Genomic DNA, 17,297 nt, shown 5'->3' with positions numbered 1-17,297 from the left:
CTAATGTTAACACTATCGTATGTTTGTGTATATGGTGGATAGACTTCCTCTGGCTAGTCACTAATAATATGTATGGAAAATTGTAGCACATTACCTTTTTCCAGTGTGAATAGGGTTACTGTGGTATGCAGAATTATAAGATGCTTGAAGAGTCCTTCCCTGTGATATACATCTCATCCTTTGAGTGTGGGCTGGACCTGTGAATATTATGGGATATGTTCCACTTGATTTTGTTAACATTTTATGTCAAATTTGAAGGAATTTGGCAAATGTAATTAAGATCCCAGATCAGTTCGTTTTGTGTTTGTCTAAAGGGTATTATTTTGGTTGGGCCTGACCCAATCAAGTGAGCTTTTAAAAGACTGTGTACAGGTCAGAAATGGAAGAAGTAGCAGCAATTATCTTCTGTTGCCCTTGAAGAAGAAAATTGCTGCTTGTTGTGGATAATGTCACATAATAGATAATAGCAGGCAATCTGTTGGAGCTAAGGGTCTCTGTCCTACAACTGCAAGAAACTGAATTCTACCACCAACAAGTGTCAGTGAAAGAAGACCTCAAGATTCAGATGCTATCACAGTTTCAGCCAGCGGTTAGACTGTGGTCTTGTGAGAATTTGAGCAAATGACACAAGCTGTGCCCAGCTTTAAAATTCACAGAAAATGTGTATTGTTTTAAGCAGCTAAGTTTGTGATTGATTATTCAGCAAAAGAAAACTAATGCATTTATAGTTTTAAGTAATGTCAGCTTGGAACAGAGTAGCAAGCTAGCATTATTGAACTCTGAAACATGGCCTTTTAGCAAGAGCTACAAGGATGTTCTCTCTACATACCTAGAGTTGGAAGAGATCAAACAATATTAGCATTCTTGTTCTTTAACCTGCTTATTGTATTTTTCTGGAAACCGAATCTCAAGGAGAATAAATAACTTGCATTCAGGTTATGTAACTATTATTTGGAGACTAGGAGCAGACTATATCGTAAATGCCATCGCGGATGTGGAAGCATAGGCAATAGAACCAAGTGGAAGGATAACGGGCTTCCGGAAGGAACAGCTCTAGAACCCACACCTAAACTACTGAAATTTTGGATAGAACTAGTCCCCTGACAAACTTGTGACAATATGTTAGAACTCATCTCTGGAAACACTGCAATATATTCAAGGGACCAAAGGATAATTTAAAGCATTGAAGAATGAGACACTCATCTTTTTACCAGAACTGCAATGTAAGCCAAGAGCTTAGTCATAGAACAAAAGTCTGATTGCTAGAACCAGTGCACAAATTCAATGAAAGGTGAGCACTAAATGATGAATGATAATGAGCTAATGGTCTTTGAGCAAGGATCTTCAGAATTCTCATGCCTAGGAGCAGATTTTGCACCCAAAGAGTGAAGCAGAAACAAATCAGATGAGAGGTCTTAGCAGTAAGACTTAAGAAGCTGCATGACAGAGAGATCCATTGCACATTTTCCCCTCCGGTGTATCCTTTGACAATAAACAAAATGACTTGCATTTAAGGAAATGACCCTTTTAAACTAATGATTATTTTTACTCCTCTTGTCTTCTTACCTTCATCTGGAATTTTATATTTCTTTTTATTAAAAAAAGAAGATCATTTCCGGGCAGAAATCTAGGTAACATTAATTAGAACACAGCAGAGTTTTCACAGTGCCCCGATGTTTCTTTCCTAGAAATATTGATTGTTTATGACTCACATCTCTTGGGTACCCTCTTTGATCCCACTGGGTAGAAGACTAAGAAGCTCTCCAGTTATATTGGGTCCTACAATTAAGCTTGGTTTTCATCTATAATTTACAAAGGGACTTTTTTCTTCATAGGGCCTTTAGCTAGGGGGTGAGGTTTTCCTGGAGTTCTAAATAATCTTCCTAAATAAAGACACCTTGATCATAACACTGAAGTTCAGCATTTTGGACACATCTTTAATAATTATGCAGGAACCAAGTTAACAGATCTTAAATTCTTACAACTTTAGTATCTGGGTATACCCTTGAGCTTGAGTTGTATATTCTCCTCACAATTGTTTTGAAATTTCCCTTACTCAACCTCTTACAAAGCATTTTTTTTCATATTTATAAGCTCCAGAACTATTGTTATACAGATTTGTAATTTTTTTCTTGGTCTAGAAAAGCATTTCAGTTGTCTTCCTACCTTTTCTCCTGTTTCTACATGTAATGGAATAAATGTTAAATAAAAAATTGCTAAATGAATGAATAAATAAAGGAAAGAATGGACGAAATATTAATAAAATTTATGGGAACCATACAATTCCATGGGTGGGAATGGTTCTTAGCAGCAATCAGATATGGGGGCCAACATGCCAAATCTTTCCTCACTATGATCGATGCTTTTGGACACCTGGCTAATAATGTCTAAGACAATTACTATGTGTATTCTACATCGCGTGACTTCTCACTAGCAACCTTTGGCGTAAAACAGGCAATATATTTATAGACAGGGCATTCTCTAATGGCAATTCAGTGATAGTGACAGTTTAATCCATTTCTTCATTCTTTTCAGATGTATCTCTATTACTTACAGAGAATCTTTTTTTTAACAATAATTAGTCCCTAATAACTTCTCAGATCAAAAGATATTTTCATTGTGTTTTTGCTCTCTTTTCTCAGGTTTCAAACATTTAGAGCTCTTTTTTTTTTTTTTTTTTTTAATCACTGATTTGGAGACTATTTCACTCAGGGCTGGTATCATCAGGATGAGTTCTAAGTCCTTTGTAGATGTCTCATCCTTGTAGCCAGAATGGTGCTCCTGTGTTTAACAGCCCTGTTTCTAAAGAACAATCTTCCCACCTAATACCCCAGTTCCCAACTAATACCCCAGTGAGTCTTTGAGCTTTCCTCCATGATAAAATTCTAGGTATGCATCTTTAGTTTCTCTGAGAATAAAGCACTTATTGGGGTCTTTTATCTCCTTCTGACACTTGCTCTAAGGAAAGCAGATGTTCTCTAGTTCCTCATTATTAAAATTTCATTTCCCTGCCCAATAAACATAAGCTATAAAACCACAGACCACACTGAGACATCAATGGTAGGCTAGAATGATGAAAAGAATAAACTGCAGTTAGAACTAACTAAGCAAACAGTGAATTTGGTTCAAAATTTAGGTCCTCCCCCACTCCATGCCCATCCATGTTTATGGCCATCAGTTACCAATTCAATTCTTAGATAATGAATGATAACCCAGAAGCAGAAATATACATTTTTAAATAAAGACTTCATCATCATGGTCCAATCCCTGGGAAAGCTGGATAGGTTGTCAAGATCCAGTAAGCACAGCTGGAGATAAAGACTCAGCAGCGAACTGGAGAATAAGTAAGAATTAAGCTTAGGACCTCAGTTAAACTGACTTTGCATAAACGCTCTAGATAAGAGGACAGCTTTGTGGTTATATTACCAACACCTTATCCTGGGTAAGATTACAGTTTTTTGGTTACACTTCCAAGAACTTTGGGAGCAAACACAGGGTAGCCAAGAGCCAGCCTAAGGATAACAGCATAACTATACCCCCAAAGGCATACTCACCAAAAGTTGTGATTGATATACTAATAAACTGTCAGATTTAGTTCTCATCAAATCAGGCCCTGCAGAATCAGGATCCAAACCCATTCTCTTGATTCATAAGTGTTTTTTTGTTGTTGTTGTTGTTTATTCCATACAATCAGCAGGTGAAAAAACAAACTCGAGTGTTCAAATCAAGATGGCAAAGTAGGTAAACGCTGTGCACAACTTCTCCCATGACCACATTAAAATTGCAACTAAATTATGAAACAGTCAACCTAGAGAACAATCTGAACACTAGCTGAACAGAACATCTATAATTGGGGATATAAAGAGGAGACCACATGGAGGCTGGTAGAAGTGGCAGAGAGGAAACAGGCTGGTCCTACACTCACCTGTGGTGGTGGGATTTTGGAAAGATATCCTGGCTGCAGAGGCACCCCAGAGAAGCAACAGGCCTCAACCCCACACCGGGCTCCCTCGTCCAGGGTTTCAGTATCAGGGAGAGCAGTACTCACAAAATCTGGCTGTGAGAATCAGTGCAGATTCCAGCTGACTGGGTGAGACAGAAAGCAGATGAAAATCCAGATGTCCCCTTAAAGGGCCTGCTCACAGATTCACTTGCTCGCAAGCACTCGCCTTGGGCCCCAGTGGAGGAACGGCAGCTCAGGAGGTGCCAGAGACATACAGGAAAAGCGTGAGCTGTGGACCATCAGGGGAAGGGCTGGAAGGACAGCCACTATTGTCCTTTCATTGAACCCTCCTGTGCAGCCTGCAGGTGGGCGCCGTCTTGCCTACGTTGAACCCTCCACCCATATGGCCAAACCTGAATCTGCATTGACCAAGTGAGATCTGCTCGCTCCCTCTAGGTGACTCCCTGAGACTCTGTCCCACCTAACTTGAAAATTGCCCATTTTCATAATTTTGGGTGCTTACTGGGCAACCAGCACTACTCTGAGCTCTCAGAAAGAAGTTCCCTTGAAATCAATCAACAGGCTTTGGCTCATACACCTTGGGAAACACTTTAGGTGATGAGCAACCAGCACCAGCCATAGCTGCAGTATTTCTTGAACAAATTTCAAGGGTCTGCAGGCCTGAGGCAGGCAGCAGAAGTCCTCTGTGTGAGCTGAGACTTTTGCAAGCGACCACAGGCTCAGCACTGGTAACAAATCTGAATCTCCACCAACCTGGGGAATGCAACTCATCCAACCTTGGTGATTCCCTGAGACCCTGCCTCATCCAACTCTTGTACCCCTGATGCTTATTCAGCTGCTGAACCTTACAGGTAGCCGGCAGGAAGCCTCTGGCCTGGGGGTGCCCCGGGTATTTTAGCTGAGCTGCCCCAGGCCCAGTTTGTTGTCTGGCCTCTCCCACACACCTCCAGGCCCAACTCAGGCAGTGATCAACTATGGATAGCTTTGTAGCTCCTACCAGGTAGCCCTGGTCCAGTCACAGGGAGCAGCTGACCTGCATGGAAGCCCCTCCCAACACACCTGGAGGCTGGCATTATACTTCAACAGAGCACCATCTAATTAGTCCCACAAGTGGCACATCCAAAGAGTGGTCTCAACAGCCACATGAACCCACTGAGATGAACCTCACTTAATGGGATCAGCCCCCAAACAGCAGCTCATATGTTTTGGGCATGGCCAATTCTGACAAGCCAGTCAGCATGAGAGTCCATCCCACTTATAGATGCGCCAACAAAAATCAAGATTCAACTATAGCAGGAGGGCTATAGTTGAATACCTCATACAAGTGTCACTCCTGGAGCACCTGGTGCAGGTGATAAGGGAAACAGCCACTAGGCCAAACAGGATATCTGCCACATGAGGCTACCTGGCTAAGACTGGGAGATGTATTAAATCTATCTAATACATAGAAACAAACACAAAGATGAAGCCCAAAAGAGAAAATAAAGAAAAATGTCCCAAATAAAAGAACAGGAGAAAAATCCAGAAAAAGAACTAACTGATATGGAAGCAAGAAACCTACCAGATACTGAGTTCAAAACACCAGTTATAAGGATGCTCAAGGAATTTAGGGGAGGAATAAATAAGCTCAGTGAGAACTTCAACAAAGAGATAGTAAGAATGAAAGGACATAGACACCACAAAGAAAAACCAGTCAGAAATGAAGAATACAATAACTGAAAAGAAGACTACACTAGAAGGATTCAATAGTAGATAGGATGAAGCAGAGGACTGAATCAGCGATTTGGAAGGAAGAGTAGAAAACACCCAATCGGAACAATAAAACAAACAAACAAAATGAGGATAATTTAAAGGGCTTTTGGAACAACATCAAGTGTAATAGCATTCACTTCATAGGGATACCAGAAGAAGAAGAGGGAAAGGAAAGTATTGAGAACCTATTTGAGAAAATAATGACTGAAAACTTCCCTAACCTGGTAAAGGAAATAAACATACAAGTCCAAGAAGCTCAGAGCGTACCAAGCAAGGTGAACCCAAACAGATCCACACAAAGATACCTCATAATTAAAATGTTAAGGTTACAGACAAAGAGAAAATTTTAAAAGCAGCAAGAGAAAGGCAGTTAATTACTTACAAGGGTACTCTCATGAGAATGTCAGTTAATTTCTCAACAGAATGTTTGCAGGTCAGAAGGGATTGACACAAAATATTCAAAGTGATGAAAAGCAGGAACCTACAACCAAGACTACTCTATCCAGCAAAGCTATCAATTAAAATTGTAGGTAAGATAAAGAGCTTCCCAGACAGAAAAAAGTGAAAGGAAATCACTACCACCCAGCCGATATTATAACAAATGTTGAAGGTACTTCTCTAAAACAAAAGGGGAAGAAAAAAAATAACATAAATATGAATAATAAAATGGCAATAAATATATACCTATCAATAATCACTTTAAATATAAATGGATTAAATACTCCTATGAAAAAAACATAGGGTAGCTGAATGAATAAGAAAATAAGACCCACACATATGCTATCTACAAGAAACCCACTTCAGATCGAAAGACACACACAGACTGAAAGTAAAGGGATGGAAAAAGATATTTCATGCAAATGGAAATGAAGAAAAGCTGGGGTAGCAATACCTATATCAGACAAAATAGACTTTAAAACAAAGACTATAATAAGAGACAATGAAGGACATTACATAATGATAAAAGGATCAATCCAACAAGAAGACATAACCCTAGTAATCATTTATGCATCTACCACAGGAGCGCCTAAATATAGAAAGCAAATTGACAGACATAAAATGAGAGATGGACAATAAAACAGTCATAGTAGGGGACTTCAACACTCCATTGACACCAATGACAGATCTTCCAGACATAAAATCAACAAGGAAACAGCAGCCTTAAATGATACACTAGACCAAATGGATTTAACTAATATTTTTAGAATGTTTCACCCCAAAGCAGCAGAATATACATTCTTCTCATGTGTGCATGGAACATTTTCCAAGATAGACCACACAATAAACCACAAAACAAGTCTCAGTGAAATTAAATCAGTCGTTATCTCCACCCACAAAAGTCTGAAACTAAAAATCAATTACAAGAAAAAAAATGAAAAATACATGAACACATGGAGGCTAAATAACATGTTACTAAACAATGATTGGGTTAATAATGAGATCAAGGAAGAAATCAAAAGATACCTTGAGAAAATAAAAATAAAAACACAATGACCCATTATCTATGGTACATAGCAAAAGTATTTTAAGGGGAAAATTTATAGAAATACAGAAATGAAAAACATCTCAAATAACAATCTAACCTTACACTTAAAGGAACTAGAAAAAAGAAAGCCCAAAGTTAGTAGAGAAAAGGAGATAATAAAAATCAAAGCAGAAATAAATTAAATAGAGTCTGAAAAAAGAATCCAAGAGATCGATAAAATCAAGAGCTGGTTCTTTGAAAAGATAAACAAAATTGATAAACCTTTAACCAGACTCACCAAGGAAAAAAAAAAAAGAGAGGACCCAAATGAAATCAGAAATGAAAGAAGAGAAGTGACAACTGACTACACGGAAATACAAAAGATTATAAGAAAATACTACAAGCAATTATATGCCAACAAACTGGACAATCTGAAAGAAATGGATACATTCCTAGAGACATACAATCTTCCAAGACTGAGTCAAGAAGGACTCGAAAATCTAAACTGACTAATTACTATTAATGAAATCAAATCAGTCATCAAAACTCCCAATAAACAAAAGTCCTGGACCAGATGTCTTTAAAGGTGAATTTTACCAAATATTCAAAGAATGAGTAGTACCTATTCTTCTTAAACTATTTCAAAAAATTCAAGTGGAGGAAAGGCTCCCAAACTCATTTTATGAGGCCACCATATAGACCTGATTGCAAAACCAGACAAAGTCATTACAAAAAACTATAGGCCAGTATCCATGATGAACATAGATGCAAAAATGTTTAACAAAATATTAGCAAACCAAATGCAGCAATACATTAAAAATGCCGTACACCATGATCAAGTTGGATTTATTCCAGGGATGCAAGTTTGGTTCAATAACTGCAGATCGATTAATGTGATACACCACATTAACAAACTGAAAGATAAAAGTCATATGATCATATCAATAAATGCAGAAAAAGTATTTGACAAAATCCAGCATCTATTTATGATAAAAATTCTCAGCAACATACACTAGACCAAATGGATTTAACTTTAAAACACAGAAAGTTTGTTTACTTTAACATAATAAAATATTATGTTACTTTACATAATTTAACATAATAAACATACTTTAACATAATAAAATATTATGTTAAACCCACATATATGACAAAACCACAACTAACATCATAATCAATGGGGAAAAGCTAAAAGTGTTTTCCTTAAAATCAGGGACAAAATAAAATTGTCCATTTTCATCACTTTTATTCAGCATAGTATTGGAAATCCTAGTCGCAGCAGTCAGACAAAAAAAAAATGAAAGAAATAAAGAAAGAAAAGACATCCAAATTGGAAAGAGAGAAGTAAAACTGTTATTTGCAGATAACATGATACTATATATAGAAAACCCTAAAGATTCCACAAAAAAACTATTAAAACTAATAAATGAATTTAGTGAAGTAGCGGGATACAAAATTAATATTCAGAAATTGGTTGCATTGCTATACAAGAAACTATGGGAAAGAGAAATTAAGAAAACAATTCATTTTACAACTGCATCAAAAATAAATAAATAAAATATCTAGGATTAAATTTAATCAGGGAGGTAAAAGAACTGTTCTCAGAAAATTATAAATCATTGAAGAATTTAAAGAACATATAAATAAGTGAAAAGATATATTGTGTTTATTGCTAGGAATAATCAACATTGTTAAAATGTCCATAATACCCAAAGCAATTTATAGATTCAATGCCATCCCTACCAAAATATTAATGGCATTTTTCACAGAACTAGAACAAATAATTCTAAAATTATTATGGAACCATAAAAGATCTCAAATACTCATGTGAATCTTGAGAAAGAAGAAAAAAAATGGAGGTATCACGCTATTTGATATCAAAACATATTGCAATATGATATCAAAACATATTGCAAGGTTATAGTAATCAAAATAGCATGGTACTGGCATAAAAGCATACATTGATCAGTGGAACAGAATAGAGAACAAGAAATAAATCCACACCTATATGATCATTTAATCTGTGGTAAAGGAGGCAAGAATATACAATGAGGGTAAAGACAGTCTATTCAATAAATGGTGTTGGGAAAACTGGATAGACACATGCAAAAAAATGAAACTGGACCATCTTCTTCTACCATAGCAAACTATCAACAAAATAGATAAAAGACACCTTACTGAATGGGAGAAGATATTTGCCAATGATACATCAGATTAGCAGTCAATAGCCAAAACTACATCAAACTAAAAAGCTTCTGCACAGCAAAAGAAACTGTCAACAAGGTAAAGAGACAACCATCCAAACGGGAAAATATATTTACAAGCAATGCCTTCAATAAGAGCCTAATGTCCAAAATATATAAAGAGCTCATACAACTCAATAATAAGAAATAAAACAAACTATCCAATCAAATTGAAGAGAATAGGTGATTTTTTAATACAATGTGTTCAAGGTTTTTATGGAGTTCAATTGGAAATCCCATTTAAAAGGATAGATTATACTATGCTATAATAATAGATAACGCCCAAAACTTGGTGGCTTATACCAAACCGGATTTATTTCCTGGCTCTCTGAAAATCTAGCGCAAGTTGCAAAGGTAGAGACCTCTCTTGTCTTGCAGCTATACTATCTAGGAGAAGAAGGAACCAATAGATGGCATAACATGTTTTTACAGGAAAGGTCTATACATATTTTACATCACTTTAATCCACAATTCGTTGGCTAAAACTCAGTCATATGACCCAACTTAACTATAAAAAAGGTTAGAAAGTATAGTCTTTTCATATTCCTAGAAAGAGTAAACAGTACAATACACACAGAAGAGCATCTCTGCCAAAAAGGAACTGACAGAAATAGAATTTTGACTTTAGGACTGAGATTTTCATTACATTTATTTGCTAGGTACTTAAAGAAGTTCTAAAATTAGAACTTTAATTGATTCATATAGAAAGTAAGCATAATAATATTTACATTATCTATTTTACAAAGCTGTTATAGTAAAATTAAATGATTATGTGGAAGAACTAAACTCTGAAACAGTACACAAAACAAAACAAATATATTTTATACTATATTTAGAAAAACCAGTACATTCAAAATGGACTACAATTACTCTCTTGTTTGATACTTACTTTCAGTAAAATTACAATGTGTATGTTTTTGTCTGAGTGTGCAGTAGTCACTTTTTCAGAACTGAGAACAGCAAAGACTTTCAGACAATTTTCTCTTCCATTTCATTTTGCCTGGAGGTTAGCAAACTTTTTCTGTAAAAGACTAGATAGCATATATTTTACGCTATATGTGGGCTATAAGGTTAGCGCAGATCACTGCCACGACTACTAGACTCTGCCATTGTAGCAAGAAAGCAATCACTAACAATAAAAATGAGCGTGATTGTGCTCCAATAAAACTTTATAAAATATAGGTGGCATGCTGGAGACCATTGACTTATTCAAAAGAGCCCCTCTGCATTCATAAAAGAGAATTTAGATATTAGATAGAATTTGATAGTGTGTATATTGTGCTCAAGGTCATTTTCTTAACTCAACATCCTTGTTTTTAAGCCCCTAAAATAATCAATACCTATCAGTAGTACTGCGTGAGCAAAAAAGCTTTCTCTTGCTTCTATTCATGTGTATTCATGTGCTTATATAGTGATTTATCTAAATAATAAACTTATATAGTGACTAATAGAATACTTGCATTAGGAAAATCTTCTTGGATGTTATTAAAGAGTAAACAATTAGAAAATAGTTTAAACATCTATAAAACTCAAGCAATACAGACTGAAAAACTAGAAATGTCAAACCCTTGAGTCAGGCTCAGGAAAATCAATCAATAAATCAATCAAATTATCCATTTGATCAAATTATCCATTCGCAATAATATGATTTTTTAGTTGACAAATCTTTGTGTACTACTAGCCTTTCTTGGATAAAGAAACACAGTATAAACCAATATAGCAACACCATTTATAATTTCTGATGCTCAGGAACTTATAAACAGACTGGTCATCAATAGCCTCATGTACATTTTTCTTCAGCCCATGAAATACCCAACTGTCAAAACATTATTTGTGAAGAGACTTTCTACCTACCATACCTGTTATTCATGGTTTTCTTTCCACTTTTATATTTCATACCACACATTTACACAATCCTCTGTTGCTTTTAGAATGATATAGTAGTTTTCAAAACAGGAAATTTTCTACCACTTACAATATGTAAGAACATAAAACTTATCCTCAACAGAAAAGAAAAAAATGAGTACTGTTGCATGATGCCTTTATTATCTTTACAACACCTGCTAAGGGAAGGTCTTGTTCCAAATATAATGTTTTTGGTCTTGGGAAAAAATTCTTCTAGAATTGCAATAATATGTGCTTGTACTTTCTAACAGGTTAGCAAAATGGAAACTAATTATTCTATTGGGTCAGAGGCCATTAATGGTAAAAAGACAACCTATGAAAAGGGAGGAACATCTTTTCACCTCTCTGCCCATAGATTGCTCAGTGATATCAGCTTAATCACTCTGATTATATTAAGACAATTATATCTGCAATGACTTTATACCTCTTTAGCATTGTCAATAATACAATTAGACCTTAGACCAAAGCTTTGCGTATACTTTTTCATTTTCTCGCCTTTGATTATTCTCTCCTTCATGCAGCTGCTTATTGATCTATACTCAATCCCTTGGCAGTTGCAGACCTGGAATCTAACCCACTTATTACATTTGCTGTGGTCCAAAACGGACCCATGCCAGTGAGGCACCTGCAAAATTCACTTAATAGGCATATTATGAATTTAGAAATCCCCTTATTCCCACTTTCATTTGCAACTTTCTTACAAAATTGAGTAGGAAATTTTCCTGTAACTCAGCCTATAAAGACATTACATTCTTCAATTTAATGTAAACCTCTATTATTGTGGTCTTACATTTTCTATATTTAATGTGTCATTGTAAATCTGTTATTTAGAGATATAAATCCAATTCCTTCAAGAAGCATTTATTGATTACACACTGTGGAAAACATTGTTCTAAGAACAATGGCAGATACAATGAAGTAAACTATAAGGAACTATTGTGATTAGAAAGAGGTATACAATAAATCACAGCTAGTAAGTACTATAATTGAGATTTAAACAAATTCTGTGATATTGTCAAAGAATGAAGGTTAATATTTTAATTAAATTATTAATCTGGAAAATAACTAAAAATTAAGGCTGAACAGAACATCTTCCCTAACGAATACTCTTACTACTTCTCCCTATATACTGCTATTCTTATCATTATCCACTTGATTATTCAGATCTGGAGCTCGGAGTTGTCTTTTGCAACATACAAGTCCAGGACTTACAATGAGAAGTCTTGGGTTCAAACTGTGCCTTCCCAAATTACTAGCTTTGTGACTTTGAGCAAGTTGTTTAATATTTCTAAATTTCTATTTCCTGTAAAAATGAGAGGTAGTTATTCCTACTTATCTTACTGGCTTGAGGACCAAATAAGATAACATGAATCAAAGTTTATGTACCCACATAACTCTTAACAAATATGAGGTTTTTCTTTTTTACTTTCATTATCCCAACATTTATACTACTCAGAGGATACAATCAGTATTATTTTAATTCAGCAAATTTTTATAATTGAAGACCACAATGAATGGGAACGAGTAAAGATTTGAGTTAGAATCAGCTGTGAATCATCTATTGACAAAGTAGTCACAGAAAAAAATTTCCCTTCAAAATGGGAACAGAGAGAGAGAGAGAAAAGGACAGAGAGATCAGAGTTGCCATCAAGACAGCATGTGGTAACAGACATTGATACCTAGTAAAGGGAGGGAGTCTTTAAGCTCTTTCACTGATTTTTTCAAGAATTTTGGCCAGGATTCTGTTTTATAAAACTCTGAAAAGTTAAATTATTAATGTAACTGTTATTTGGGGACTCAATTATGTCAAATGTCTCAATAATATTTTTATAGCAAGATTTGTCCCTCTAGTAAAGGATCCAGTGCAGGATCACTCGGTGCATTTAGTTAACCTGCCTCTTGGAGCTCCTTTAATTAGGAATCATTTCTCAGCTTTTATCTTTTATGAAATTGAAATTTTTAAAGAATACAGGCAAGTTACGTTAAAAAATTGCCCCTTAGAGTTCTTTTTAAAAAAATTTATTCATTTATTTTAATTAGTTTCAAGTATACAGTACATTAGTTAGACATCTATATAGTTCATAAAACAGTCCTCCCAATTGCTCCCTCCCTCCCCTGGCCCTCCACCTAGCCAACATATTAATGCCAACTGCATAAGTTCTTTTGATGTGACATAATAAATGCCACAAATCCCCACTCCACAGCCAAAGTTGAACAAAGGATTTTTAAAAAGAAAAATATCAAGGAAGCATACATAGAAATTCTCAAACTTTTCCTACTAAGCTTTTTTTTCTTAAGAGTCTCACACTGGGAGAAATCAAATGTCCATTGATAAGAAAAAGGATAAAACAATTGGGGCATTTTCATACAATGGAATACTACACAACAATAAAGAAAAATAAACTACTGACACAAGCTACAAATATAAAAATATTGAATGAAAGAATACAAAAATAGAAAGTAGTATATTTCTCTATTTATATGTACTTCAAGGATAGTCTATGGTGACAGATATGAAAATAGTGACTAACTTTGTGGCCAGAAGAAGTGGCACTAGGGAAATTTCTAGGTAGCTAGAAATGTTCTCTAACTTTACCTGAAGAAGATAATCGCACTATAAAATTATAAAAGTTATTGAACTGTATATTTACAATTTGTGCATTTTTGTGTTAATTATAATTCAATCACATACATTTAATATATATGTATAAAATATTTAAACATATATATGTATATAAACATATAATTTACTTTATAACTTATCTTGTAATTTCCCTGCAGAACTGGAAAATAACACTGAGACATTATAAAAGGATATTAGAGAGAAAAAAACTAATAAATATAATCCTGTGTTTGTTTTTTTTAAAACTCTTGTGCTCTTTTATCTGGGTGTGCTTGTAAATGCTTAACAACTGTCCTATAAAAACAAATATAAATATATATACACATATATACGGATACAAACACAAGTTTATTATAAGTTTGATTTACATAGACACTAGGTAGCACATAACTTACAAATAAAAATGAAGTATACAATACTACTTACTGTAAATTCTATATAGCCAATTTATTTTCCCAGAATGCTTTCTTTGATTTTTGGTGAACTATTATATCCATAGCTAACCTATGGTTGCATGTGATGAATTAATGTGGCTGCAACATAAATATCTACTTGAGAATTTTATTTAATTTTATTAATTTTATTAAATGGTAAGATGAAAGTGAAACAACAAAGACATATGTTCTGGGTATTTATCCAAAGAAAACCAAAACAATAATTCATAAATATCTATGCACCCCAGTATTCATGGCAGCACAATTTACAATAGCCAAGATATGGAAGCAACCTAAATGCCCATGAACAGATGATTGGATAAAGAAATTATGGTTCATATATATATAAGGGAATATTACTCAGCCATTAAAAAAATGAAATCCTACCATTTGCAATGACATGGATGAACCTAGAGGTTATTATGCTGAGTAAAATAAGTCAGACAAAGAAAGATAAATACCATATGATTTCACTTATATGCAGAATCTAAGGAATGAAAAGAACAAACTAATCAAAAACAGACTTACAAATATAGTGGACAATTTGGTGATGGACAGAGGGGAGGGGGGTTTGGGGGGCTGGGATAATAAGGTGAAGGGTTAAAGAAGTACAAATTAGTAGTTGATAGATGGTCATGGCAATGGGGAGCATGGCATAGGGAATGCAGTTAGCATTAATATGTTGGCTAGGTGGAGGGCCAGGGGAGGGAGAGAACAATTAGGGGGGATCAGTCTATGAACTATATAGATGTCTAACCATGTACTGTAAACTTGAAATGAATTAAAATAAATAATTAAATTTTTAAAACAATAAAAAGTTAAATTAAATTAAATTTAAAAACTTTTGAATATTAGAAGAATGCTTCCTCAATTTTGTGCTATTTCAGTGAAACAGCTACAGATATAACATATTTTTAAAGTTTAATCTGCTTTATTAACATTTCTCTATCACTTTATTAAGTTTAGACAATAAAGTTAAATGACAAAATAAAATAAATATAGATAACAGAAATAAAAAAATAAAAAACAATAAATTAAGTATTCATTTATAATGCTTGCCTGTTTTCAATGTTTAGATCCTCCCACCAAGGCCAATTTCGAGTTATTGCCATGATGCCACTAAACATGGAGCTGAAAATAGATGGGCAGTAACAACATTATTATGTAGTATTTCCACTGTACATGTAGATGTAAATAGCCTCAAGACCGTATAGAGCAGTAAAATGTAGTCAAATAATTAGGGAGTGATGAGTTGTAATTTTTTTTATTTCTAACATAGTTTATATAATAGTAACTTTATATACCATATTTTTAAATATTAACTGTTTAGCGATTAGTTCTCAAAATTCCTGAAAATTAACAATCAATTTTTGTGAGACAGTTTGAGAAGGTACTAGTTCACCTCTGCTTCGAATATGCATCTAATATTCAGTCTTAATATAGTAAAAAAAACTCAGAGCTTTCAGCCAAATCTACAGCAGTTCTTTTTATAGAGCTAAAATTTTCCCCTATGCAATTTGATACTGTGTTCCAGCACTTTTTGTGGCAGGATTTATATTAATAAACTATTTTCTCCACTAGTCTGCAAGCTCCTTGAAGAAAGCTACTCTGTCTCAGGAACCTTTATGCTCTCAGAATATAGGTAGCAGTGGGTTAACACCATCTGGAACCGTCAACATCGCAGCCGCGGTAAAAATGCCTCCGTAGAGCCTTGATACAGAATTAAAGGCATAGTCTTTCCAAAATGGCTAATCACACACCTCTTTATCATTGCTCCGTATGCATTCCGGTGCCCAGTAGACAATTTGCTGCTGTTATGAAGCCTGCAAAGAAAACAAACAAACAAACAAAAAATGCCAAAGAAAAAGCATCAGATGAAAAACAAAAGATGAGATAGAAAAAATAGTCACATCCCTTTATGGTAAGTGAACCTAAGGATGATGTTTACTTAAAACGCTTATATCCAAAACAGATATATGAGGTAGAGAAAGCTATTCACTTAAGAAGTTTCAAATCCTGGACTTTACAAATCTAAAGCAAGGTATTTATCTTGATTTGACACTGGATATGGCACTGAGAAAGAAGAAAAAAGTAGAGCCATTTGCCAATGCTTTCAGTTTTCAGTAACCATTCACTTCAGAAATCAAAGTTGCTGTATTTACAGGGAATGCGTCAGAGATTAAAATAGAAGAAAATGGAGCTGCCTTTGTAGGAGGAACTAATCTGATTCAGAAGATTTGGGATGATGAAATTCAATCAGACTTTTATGTAGTTGTTCCAGAAATAATGCCCAAGCTTAATCCATTAAAGAAGAAACTGGAAAAAAAAAAAAAAAAAAGATTTGCTAAGTTTACTTGAAATTCCATTGGCCGTGACACCCCCAAAATGCTTGAATTATTTAAAATTGGACATGAAGTTAAGGTAGATGAAGAAAGGAGGAATTTTCTTGAGACAAAAATAGCAACACTGGATATGTCAAATGACCAGATAACTGCCAATTTGCAAGCAGTTATCAGTGAAGTTTATAGGCACAGACCGCTGAATCTGGGACCCTTTGTGGTACAAGCTTTTCTTTGTAGGTTGACAAATGAAGGTTTGTTATTGAAGATAGAACTATTGTGCCCTAGAGAAGTGAAACCAAAGAAAGCAACAAAGAAGCTCCCTAAAAATGTTATATTTTGAAATTATTTTTAGTGGATTAAAAAGCAACAGAGATAATTAGAAAACTATAATTTAAAAAAAGAATAGCAGTGGACACAAGCAGATGTTCAATAAATATAGAAATATATTTTTTCTAACACATTACTGTTCCACTCTTAACTGATCTGCTTGACAATGCAAAAGAGCTCAAGCAAAGTGATCATTTTGGTCATGTATAATTAGGAAGGACACACTATGGCCTGACTCAAAA

General features: G+C 34.6%; 1 pseudogene; it reads left to right on the top strand.

Annotated features, from left to right (window-relative positions):
* Positions 1-5,225: 5,225 nt before the first annotated feature.
* Positions 5,226-17,068, top strand: LOC105292318 (annotated as a pseudogene).
* Positions 17,069-17,297: the final 229 nt, after the last annotated feature.

The sequence above is a fragment of the Pteropus vampyrus genome, unplaced genomic scaffold (assembly GCF_000151845.1).
Source record: "Pteropus vampyrus isolate Shadow unplaced genomic scaffold, Pvam_2.0 Scaffold55, whole genome shotgun sequence".
In the NCBI taxonomy this organism is placed as follows: domain Eukaryota; kingdom Metazoa; phylum Chordata; class Mammalia; order Chiroptera; family Pteropodidae; genus Pteropus; species Pteropus vampyrus.
The sequence above is the reverse complement of the archived record's forward strand: the minus strand, read 5'-3'. Positions and strand labels throughout refer to the sequence as shown.